Raw genomic sequence first — 11482 nt, 5'->3', positions numbered from 1 at the left:
CACCCTCTCTGGAGCTCCACCGGCCCCTAATCACTGATGGGGCTTCTGCGGCTGGAAGCTGCACCCAGAGGGGTCTCAGTGGCCGCACCAGATCCCTTTGAGGCTGCAGAGTCCATGGTCCGTGCAGGTCTTCCTGTTGAAAGCTGTGTCCTCAAACGCACAACACCCTACTCACCCTCTTCTCCTGGGGTCCTCATTCTGGTTCATGCTTTGTAGCGGATAGAAAGCCATCCATTCTTTGTGTGATTGGAATCTCAAATTTTCCCGTGACCCCATCCGTCACCGCCCTCTGTCCCCATGTGCTGCTGCATAGCGAGGACTGTCCTTTCAGAAGAGCATGTGACACCGAAAGGGACTAGAATCCCCGAGTCTCAGGATTAGAGGGGGATGAAGGTACTTAGTTGAAACCCTCTTCTGGTGCTTGAACTTTCTCTGCTCCACCCTCTGCTGAGGGTTCCTTCAGTCTTTCCCTACTTACCTCCAGTGATGGGGAACTCACTAAACACAAAGGGGGGGGGGGGTCATTTAATCACCCACCCGGTTGTCAGTCAGCTGCTGGGCTTGCTTGGAAAAACGTCATTCGACAGTGACAAAAAAGCTTCTCTCATGGGTAAGTCAACTGTGAATCACAGTTCCAAAGAACAGTACTGTTTTCTTGTCCACCCCCCTCAACTCTTAACACTGGGGCCACAAAAAAATGGAGCTATGACATTTTTCCCTAGAATAACAAAACTCTGTTAATGTGTCGCTTTTATTCACCCACCCGCTGGACATTCCCATCGGAATCCACTTGAGATGCCCACAGAGAATGCATTTCAGTTCTAGCCGCAATTAGCTAGCTTCCAGAAGGAGGAGGGGAGGCATTTCTGGGCATAGAGAAATCGTATCCTTGGCCAAATACCCTCTTCCATTTTCCAGCAGGGAACCCAGAGCAATTTCAGAGCACAGTTCAGGGGGTACATTGTTTTCCTTGTGTAGCTTCAGAAACCCAGGCATAGAGAAGCCAAGGTCACCCAGCAAATCAAGGGCAAAGGCATGCTCTGAATCCCAGGAATCCAAGACCTCCCAGCACACTCATTGATCCTCTAAGACAAATGTTTGTCTTGCTAACCAGGGACATTTATTGTGGTCTTTACTGAGGGATTCCTGAGGTTCAAAATGATAAACAGGGAAACAGGGTCTGGTAGTAAGTTGAGTGATTAATTGGCAGAGAAGGCTTTCAAGGAGGGAAAGGATCAATGAACTGAAGAAAAACTGAGTATCTTTTAGGATGTTTCCCAGCTGTCTGACATTGTTTTAATTCTTCATGCTCAGTTTCTTCATTAAACATTTTTGAAGTGGGTTTTTATTTTGTTTCTTGGTTTTCCACTTTTTCAGTTATTTTCCTGGCAAGGGTATTTGATCACATCTCCCACTTAGATTACTTCTTGGGTTGAATTGAACCTTTGCCCAATGAAGCAGGACAGACTCTTGCTTATCTGAAGTAAGTGGGACGAGGAGGCCGTGGAATGATGAAAAACGTAATCAGAAATGGCTGCGATACAGCACGCCCTGTTTCTCTGCCAGGGAACGGGGCAAAGGTGGTGTGACCGCCGAGGGAGCCACCCGAGGACTGGACCGACTGACAGCAGCAGCTCCTCGGAGGAGCATGTCACCAGCAGCAGGAGAGCCTGGGCTTTGGACTGAGATGTTGGTTACCTTCCCAGCTCTGCCCTGTGCTTGCTGTGCAACTTCAGCAAGTGGGGCAACCTCTCTGAGTCTTGGTTTTCTCGGCCAGCTCTTGCTAACCTGGCATGTTCCGTGGGGGTAAGGGCTGTGTCTGTCGTGTTAATTAGCGTTTTCTTGGTGCCCAGCAGGTAAGAGGCAGTTGGTATGTGTCTGCTAAATGAATGACTGGAGAAGGGCTGCAGGGTCACTGTGAAGGCTCAGTGAGAGACTGTAGATAAACGCCTAGGACACAGGAGGTGCTCATTAAACTGAGGCTCTGCCATGGCCTGACTCCCTCTGGCAGCGTCAGGGCCAAGAAGGAGTCTGGGGTCGCCTCCTAGAGCCCCTCGTCCTACAGACGAGGAGATGGAGATCTGTTCGTTTGTTCATTCATTTAGCAGACGCAGCTGAGGTGCCTCTTAGCTGGAGGCACGGTACTGGGGGATGTGTCAGGACAGAATCTCCACGCTATAAGCTTACATTCTAGTGGGGAGAGACAGTAAATGAGCAGACAGATGTATAAATGAGAATAATTTTACACGCCAACAGAGGGCTAGGAGAAAAAGAGAGCGGGTAACATGACAGAGAGGGTCTGAGAGTGGTGGATGGGGGCTCCATTAGACAGGGTGGCCAGCGGGGGCTGCGGCTCTGAGTTGGTGAGAGAGGAGCAGAGACCTGAATGACCAGGGCAAGACTCAGACTGACCCTGGAAGCAGGAGTGCTCTGGATCAGTGCTTCTTCCTTGGTTTATTTTGGTGTTTGTTCTCACAGGTCTGTTTTTCCAAAATAGTACAAGGAACTCTAATCTTCCAGACTCACCAACTGTTCACGTTTCGCCCTATTCTCTCTTCTCTGTCTACATATGTAATATACACGTTACACACACACGCACAGACGTTCTTCAGAACCATCTGAGTACATAAAGCAAACGTCCTCCCCACTACCCTACATTCCAGCGTGTATCTCCTGAAATAAGAACATTCTCTCACCCACCCACAGTCCATATTTAAATTTTGTCAGTTGCTCCTACAATTACCTTGTAAAACCACATGTATTTTCCCAGGTTCAGGATTTCACACTGCATTTAGTCCTCACGTCTCTAGTCTCCTTCAATCCGGAATAATTCCTTAGGCATTCCTAGTCTTTCTCGAACTTGACCTTTTGTCAGCGTGCAGGCCGGTGACTTTGTGAAATGCCCTCTCTGGGTTTCCTGATGCTCCTGGGGCACAGGTGCAGGCGTGCCTTTTGGGCCGGAGCGCCCCCGTGGGGACGCTGCGCCCCTTCTCAGCACATCACAGCAGGAGGCACGTGTCGCTGGGCTGTCCCCGTGGTGGTGCTAACTTCCACTGCTGGGTGAAGGTGGTCTCCGCCAGGCTCCCCACTATAAAGCTACCGTTGTTGCCTTTGCAGTTAGCACATCATTTGTGGGGAGGCACTTCTAGAATACGGAAGCTCTGTTCCTCAGACTTGCACCTGTTGGTTTTAGCATCACGGACGGTTTTCTCGCTCCATCTTTCCCTCTGTGGTTATTAGCCGGCAGTCCAGTACAAGGAAGTTTTTCCTTCTCTTTCACCTACTCACACAATCACTCATTTCTTTACAGCACTATCGACTCATTGGGTTTTACTTTATCCAACAGGTTATAATCCACTTCGGTCAGATGTGTCTCCGATTTGGGCAGTGAGGGCCCCTTAACCAGGCCCTGGGTCTTCTAACGTGTCCCCATCACTCTGCAAGCACTTGCCTGCTTTCCGGCACAAGGTGTTTGAGGCTCATCTTGCACTGTCCCCACACTGGCCCTGGAATCAGCCTTTTCTCCAGTGAGCCCGGTTCTTTTGGTGTTAAAAGACAGTTAGAATCCAAGATCCAGGTGCCAGGTGGGCGCCTGCTGCCGGCATGTTACTGCTTTTGCAAGGGACAAAGATGGAGGGCTGCTCAGACGTTAACGTGCACAAGTCACTGGGACCTCAAGGTGCAGACTTGGGTTCAGCCAGCTGGAACCACCAGCTGGGATGGCATTAGAGGCTCTGCATGTCTAAGAAGCTTCCAAGTGATGCTGACGCTGCTGGTCCACAAGCCACACCCTGAGCCCCAAGGACCTAGGACAACGGTTCCCAAACTCAGGCAGGCATCAGAACTGCAGGGTTTGTTCAAACACCTATTCCTGAGCCCCACTTTTAAAGTTTCTGACTCAGGACATTTAGGGTGAGGCTGAGTCTGCACTTCTCACAGGTTCCAGGCGATGCTACCATTTCTGATCTGCGACCACACTTGGAGAACCGCTGATATAGGACATTGGTTCTCGAATGTGGCTACGTTGGAATTCCTGGGGGCTTTTTTGTTTGTTGGTTTGTTTTTTTAAACACTGAACATTAAGACCCCAGAGATTATGATTTAATTGGCATAGGATGTGATCTGGGCACTGAGAATGCCATCAGTTTCGTTAAGTGTTTCTATTGCTCGGTACAAGATGAGAAGATTGTTTTAGGGAGAAGTAGGAGGAAATACAAAGGCCTTTAAGAGGGAAGGAACTTGACCTGCCTACGGCCCAGCACGGAGGCCAGTGTGGCTGGGCAGAAGGAAGTGAGGTCAGAGAGGTGGGCAGGGACGGGGTGGGAGGGGATGAGATGGCCAGGCACGGGGAGGCCACCCTGGTGGGATGGGAGGCCGTGGAGGCTTTAGGCAAGGATGGCATGACCTGAACACCTAAGCGGTGACCCTAGCCTGACAGTCCTGGGGCCGAGCTCTCCTTACGCCGGTCCAGGCGCTTTGTACCCAGATGAGTCTGGACTGTGATGAATGAAGGGTAAACTAGCTTCACAGCCTCCTCTTACTGCTCCCGTATTTTAAGCAGTGCCCATGGATTTTATTTAGCATTTCTTTCCAAAGCTTTGAAATCTCTGAAAAGTAAGTTTAGGCAGAGGAATAAAGTATTATGTCCTGGGGGGAAGCCTTGGGCACAGGGGACGTCTCTAGCTGTTGACAAAGACATCCAGGAGGGCTTTGCATTAAGCAGACTCCATGTTTGTGGTATACCAGCGTCAATATTAAGTTAAGTTAAGTTAACATTACTGAACTGTCCATTTAACGTGGTTAAGATGGTAAATTTTATGTCATGTTTTTCACCATTAAAAAAAAGATAGTATTCATCATGTTTGTTAAGGGCAAATCTGTGAAGCTCTGAATTCTTCGATTTAATTTTCATTTGTTCTTCCAGAAAGTTACCACGGGTACTTCACTACCATATGGAAAACGCTATCATACCATTAATAATAAAGAATTTAAGCCAACAATTAGAAAATATAGAAAACGTATGAAACTGTGAACTTGGGAAATGGATCAAGCTGAGAAAAACCGCTCCCTTTAACAAAAGGATTCCTTCCTTATGTGAGGGTTCTGGCATCGGGTTCACCTAAGTGACGCTGTCCCTCTAGGGCACTAAAAACATGCTTCACTTGACATGCAGCTCGGCAGAAGCAAACTAGCCCACGGGGAGAGGCTGACGAGAGGCCTTCCGTGGTGCCAGCGCCAACAAAGTGATAATAACTTTGAGACTGCTTATCTGCCTACCCCCTCGAGGCCGTTGCACAACATGAGTGCACTTGGACCGGACAGGACTCCTGTGACACAATCCACGTTCTATTTTGATTCTGGCAGTTGGTAACCTTTCTTCTAGGAAATGGAACCAAAAAAAAAAAAAAAACCTGTCGGTGATACTCTGCTGTCCTGAGCATGCAAGGGCGGTGAGGCCGCCCAGGGCAAAGAGCGGGGCAGCTGTGGCCCCGGGGTCATTTATAGCAACACGCCCCGGCCGGCAAGCAGCCCTGTCAGCCTGCCACGAGGGCGACCTGTCCTTTCCCTCGGCGATTTGAGCCCTGGGTTTTTCCGGGGCAGGAGCTGACAGTGATGTCCTCATCTCATGATGCCGACGGGTGACCTTGCGCACTGAGCCGGGTCCGCTCACTGCTCTCACTCCCTGGAGGTGAACTGAGGAAAACACTGCTGAGAACTGAGGCGGCAGAGGGTCGAGACCGCAAAGGGGAGGCCCTCCTGCCCCTCCGTCTGCTTCCCACGTCCTTAGCACGGTTAGCTTTCATCCACTCCAGTTTCTAGCGCTCCTCAACCTGGAAAGGCCTTGGAGGGAAACAGTGCAGGGAGAGGCCAGCGAGACCCTTACTGTCTTTTTCCTGTTGCAGTGGACTCAGCCAGGCAGAAACTACGAACTCACGAAGGACGGCTTTGATCCTCGTTACGAGACAGAGACGTGCTTACGGACGGCCTTTGGTCCTGCGCACCAACCAGAGCCTGAGGGCAGGCAGGGCGACACAGGAAGCGCGCTACGTGGCGCCGCCAGTTTAACTGAGGAAAACAAAGGTGTACTGAGCTCCTACTGCGCGCAGGCCCCGAGCTCGGTCTTCTGGGGACATCACCGAATGCTCAGCCCTCTTCAGGGGGCCACACTGCTGCTGTCCCCATTTCATGCAGAGGAAACCGAGGCTCAGGGGCCGGTCTGCTGCTCACCCAGCAGGTGGTGGTGCTGGGAAGTGCGCACTCGGCTTCCTGACTCCTAGTCTGTACTCCTTCCCCAGCACACACGTGGCTGGCTTTTGGGTACTATAAGCAAGGGTTTTTCAGGAACTCCAAACTTAGGCTCTTTTCATCAGTAACAGCATGACCCCAGGCCTTCCCCCCAGCACACAAGGTTGAAGCTGAAAGGACGTCGTACAGATGAAGGAACTGAAGCTGCGAGCAGGTGGAAGGATCTGCTCAACAAGAGTGGAGGCATCCAGCCTCAGACCCAGACAAAGGCTCCCTCTGACCACCAGTTGACTCCATGCACACCCAGGACAGACGACAAAAGTCATCTTGCTGGGATGTGGCCTTGTCGACAACAATCTCATTTTAACGCAACAAGATGCGGGCACAAAGGGCATTTTATCCTACAACTTGCTCCCTGGGGCCTGAACGGCAGGCTGTTTTCTTTCCTGCTTCACTCCTTGCAGCAACAGGTATCATGGGGTTGGCACATGAGCTCAGCAAACCGTTTGGCGTTAAGGAAATAAAGGACACAGACTTCGCTGGCCAACGTTAACAGACACTGACTGCCAACCACGAGAAGTGGAAACGGCAAAGCAAAGAGCACAGCGCCACCTGCTGCTAACAGCGAGGACGCGGTGCAGGTGTGCCCCCGGGAGAAGCTGGTCCACAGCAGGAGCCCCTTGGGTCAGACTCCCCCCTGCACTCCCTGTCAGGTGAGAAGTGAGGCCAGGAAGGGTGAGCGGCTCGCCCGAACTCACAAGACACAGGAGGAGAGAGCTGATCTCCAACCAGGCCCCCTGAGGGGAGGGAGAGCAGAGTGTCCCCTAGTGGACAGTCACGGACTCCCTGCTGTCCCCAGCCTGCCCTCAGGTGGAAGACCCCTTCCTGGTGGTGACCCCTCCCCGCGACAACATGCCTCTGGCTCAGGATCCCCTTCATCTCGCTCCAGAGGAGAGGAAACAGGAGGAGAAGGCGCGGTGGCAGCCCCTGTTCCTGCTTGAGGGCGGGGGGGGGGGGGGGCGTGCCCTGCCGGCCATGAGGCGCCTGTCGGAGCCGTGGATGGCGGTTCTGTGCCCTGGCTCTGCGCTCCTCCCCAGCCCACAGGAGGAAAAGCAGGGCTCACAGAGGGCAGCTCTAGACGCCGGCTGAACTGACTGGGAAACCAGCACACTAAACGCATTTTGAATACAAAACAGAGAGAAAGAAAGAAGCGGAAGGTGAAACGTGAGTGCGATCAGGAGGAGGGCCGTGCAGACTGCATGTCAAGTCACTCCAGGGACCCTGTGGAACCCGGCTCCCTCTCCTGCAGCTGCCGGTCTCCTGGCCGACCCCGGACTGGGCAAAGCTGCCTCTGCCTCAGAGACTCTGCATGGCTTCCAGTGCCTGGACTGACGCTGTTTTGCCAAACCCCCAGAGGGCTGGCTTCCTCCTGCTGCTCCCACGGCTGCTCAGTGTTACCTCCATAGACAACCTTCCGCCTAGCTCCTCTGCTGCGCCCCCGGTCACCCTCCCCTCTGCGGCCCTCACAGCAACCAGCACTGGGCACTCAGTGTGTTTTCAGCTCTTCATTGACAGAGCCTGGCACCGAGAAGACATCTGATAATAAAATTAATTGGCTGAATTAAATCATTTCCCTCATGGTCCTCCTGAAAACTCTCCAGGGAGAAAAAAGAGTGGGGACGGTTGGGGTTAAGATGAATGAGTGACCTGAGTAAACTGAACTGTGTTCAGTGGGGTGGCTTCCCACTCATCTCAGCTCAGTACTGCCTCCACCTGGGTGGCTCCTGACCCTGGGGTCTGCGATATGTCAGTGCCACTCCAGGCTCTGTCCCAGGCTTCTTATAGAAACGCTCTCCAATCCTCACAGGCTGGCCTTAGGGCGTAAATACTTTGCCCAGTTGGTACATGGCACAGCTGGGGTTTGAAAGCAGGTTTATTTGACTTGACCACGTTCCCATACTCTACGGTCCGTCTTCCAGCCCACCAGGGGCAACTCTGGGGGTCCCGTCAACAGTCACAGCCCAGATCCCCACAGCATTGTAGCCAGAGGAAAACTCCTCTATAGTAACTAACCAGTATCAGAACCCGCGGTGGGCACGCTATTTCCACATCCAGGGAACTTCTGGAAGCAGCCAAGAAAATAAGAATCTACATGCCCTGGGCACTAAAATTGAGCCATGGATCTAAAAGGAATTTGGAACACTTGGCCTTGGCCTCCTCACTTCTTGGTGTTAGTTTTCCATGCAACCTGATACCTAGTTGGGTGTCCACCGCTGGCATGCACTGCCATCCTCAGGTAAACGGCAATCGGTGCAAGAGGGCTGGCGGGGCAGGAAGTGTCCAGCACGGGCAGGACACCGCAAGTATCTGGGGAAAACGTGCAAAGTTCACCTTTCAAAGTACCATTTGCCCTGAACGGGTAAAGAAGCTGTGAGACATACATATATAACACACACATATGTCATGCACATGGTGGGGTGTCACTTAGCCATGAGAAATGAGGAAGCCTGCCGTTTGCGACAGCACAGACAGACCCCGAGGGCAGCACACCAAGGGGAAGGAACCAGCTGAAGGCAAACACCGCACGTATCCCTTACACATGAGACCCGGAAGAGGAAAAAGGCAAGCTTGTAGAAAAGTGGTTTCCAGGGGCAGGAGGGTGGGGGAAACAGGGAGAGGAAGGTAAAGGGGTACGAACTTTCAGGGATACGATGAATAAGGTCTGAGGATTCAACGTGAAATGTAGTGACAAAACTATTATACAACCGCAGTCTGCTTGGAGAGTAGAACTCAGAGTTCTCACACCAAAAAAAAAAAAAAAAAGATGACTACGAGGTGATGGACGTGTTAATTAACCAGATGGGCGGAACCCTTTCACAGTGTGTACTTACATCAAATCACCACAACATTCACTTTAAACATCTTATAATTTCATCAATTATGCCTCAATAAAGCTGGAACAAAGAGTACCATTTACCCCTTCCACCCACACGGCTGCCAATGGCTTTCTTACGGCCTCATTACTCAGATCTAGCGTTTGTTGGGGACACACCCTCAGCCCTGTGCCAGGGCCTGTGCCGATGGCCCCTGCTCACAAGCAGCAGCCTGTCGGGTGGGGCTCAGCGTTTCTCACGCACACGACCATGTGTCCCGCCCTCCTCAGAGCTCCGAGGACGCCAGTACCCACACTCGGTCGACTACCCTCGGGTTGCAGGTCCCCCACCTCAACCCACAGGAGGACTCTAGCTACCATCAGGCCCAGCCCTGGAAGGAGCCTGAACTCTACCGGCCCTGAGTCCCCTCAGGGTGCTGCAGGGCCTCCTGCTGGATCCCTGAGCAATGGCTTCAAATCATCATGTCTCTGCTATGAGGTGTATCCCCAAAACGTGTTACTAACAATCAAATAGCACAGGGGTTTACTTTCCTGTGAGTTAGAGACCACCAGTTATCCTTACACAAAGGGCACTGTCTCCAGCTTGCATCCACCCTTCCTTTGGTTCCCTTTGGAGAAGTACCCCCTGCACACTCAGTCCACAGGCTCAGGTAGGGATCAATTACCCTAGTTCCACGATGGGCACGTGGCTCAGGCCCGGCCAGCGGGAGCCCTCCGCTCTCCCGGCCACGGTGACTAGCTGCGGACCGGCAGGCGAACCAGCGCAGAATGAGACGTCTGCACTGGCAAGCAGGGGGGCTGTAAGCCTGGGTCTGCTCCTGGGTAGGGCCTGCCCTAGAATGAAATCCACACAGCTCAGCAGAGCGGAGGGGCACAACATGAAGTGGGCCTCTCGGTCCTGCAGGCCACTCCCGGGACCTTCAGTGGCTCCCCCCCGGGGAGCACTGCTCCCCGCTGGCGCATGCTCTCACGACGGAATGGCCCCCCCGCCCCCGACTGCAGGCTGCAACGTAGGTGGGCGCGCGTCACTTCCCTGTGTTTACAAACTGAAGGTCTGTGGCCTCCCTGCACCGAGTCTGCCGACGCCACGGTTTCCAACAGCATTTGCTCATTTCATGTCTCCCCGCCACATTTTGGTAATTCTTGCAACGTTTCCCATTTTTTCATTGTTCTGTTTGTTATGGGGATCTGTGATCAGAGACCTGTGATGTTACTGTTGCAAAGAGATTAGACTCACTGAAGGCTCAGGGGGTGGTTAGCACTTTTTGGCAATGAAGCACTTTTAAATTAAGGCGTGTACCTTTTCAGATGTACTGCTGTTGCATACTTACCAGACTGCAGTACAGTGCAGACGTAACTTTTATGTGCCCTGGGAGAATGAACAGATTGTGACGCGCTTTGTTGTGGTGCTGTTTGTTGTGGTCTGGAACCAAACCTGCAACATCCCATGGCATGCCTGTGCATGTGATAAAGGGTGTGTGAAAACAGCCTAGTTTGCGCTGACCTTCAAAACTATTTAGAATGTGTGACAACTGTCCACTGTAGCTAATGATTTTTAGTCTGAAGTGGGATACTCAACTTACTTGGATTTCATTTTGGGCACAGTCATCTCACAGCCGAGTGTGCAGCACCAGGTTCCGTCTGTCCAGCTTTCTCTGCTTGAAGCCACGACAGTTCACAGCAATCTCTCCCAGGAAGCCACTGACGCAGGGATCCAGGGATGGCATCTGCTGGAGAGGATCCAGAGGAAAGACAAGCAGACGGCTCCCCTTGAGTGATGGGACACTGTGTGGCAGAAACCATGAGTCACCGGCTCCAATGACCACGGCCATCCAGCTGGCTCAGAGTGCACTGTGGCCTCGGAAGCCCGAGGCCCAGCTCCCAGGGCCCCGACTGCAGTCCCTCAGAGGGCAGCACCTGCGGACCTGCAGGGGAGGCCTGGGTGGGGAGGACTGTGGCAGCCCAAGTCCCGGCTCCAACCTTCCAGGCAGGCAGCCTGAGCTCCAAGAGCTCACAGCACCCCTCCATCTGGTAACATGTGGCTGGTTACCCTGCTGTTAAACCTTCATTGCCCCCTCCCTGCATCTTAGCGGCCAGGAGCGAGCGGAGGTTGGTGCAGGGCTGCTGAATTTTATGTGCACATTTTAAGGCTCATGAATTTTAGAAACACGTGTGCGTAAACAGTAGTCTTCACAGCAAAAAAAGTTCTAGTGTATTGTATCGATTCTAGGAGAAAAAAGGATGACCAAGAATGGAGTAGAAAAAGTATCCAAGAATTAAGCACAGGTACCAGATGCCACTAAAAACCAGCATAGGGAGAATTGCAGCAGCCGTCATGCCCTG

This window comes from Camelus dromedarius, chromosome 17 (assembly GCF_036321535.1).
Source record: "Camelus dromedarius isolate mCamDro1 chromosome 17, mCamDro1.pat, whole genome shotgun sequence".
Taxonomy (NCBI): domain Eukaryota; kingdom Metazoa; phylum Chordata; class Mammalia; order Artiodactyla; family Camelidae; genus Camelus; species Camelus dromedarius.
Note: the sequence above shows the minus strand (reverse complement) of the source record.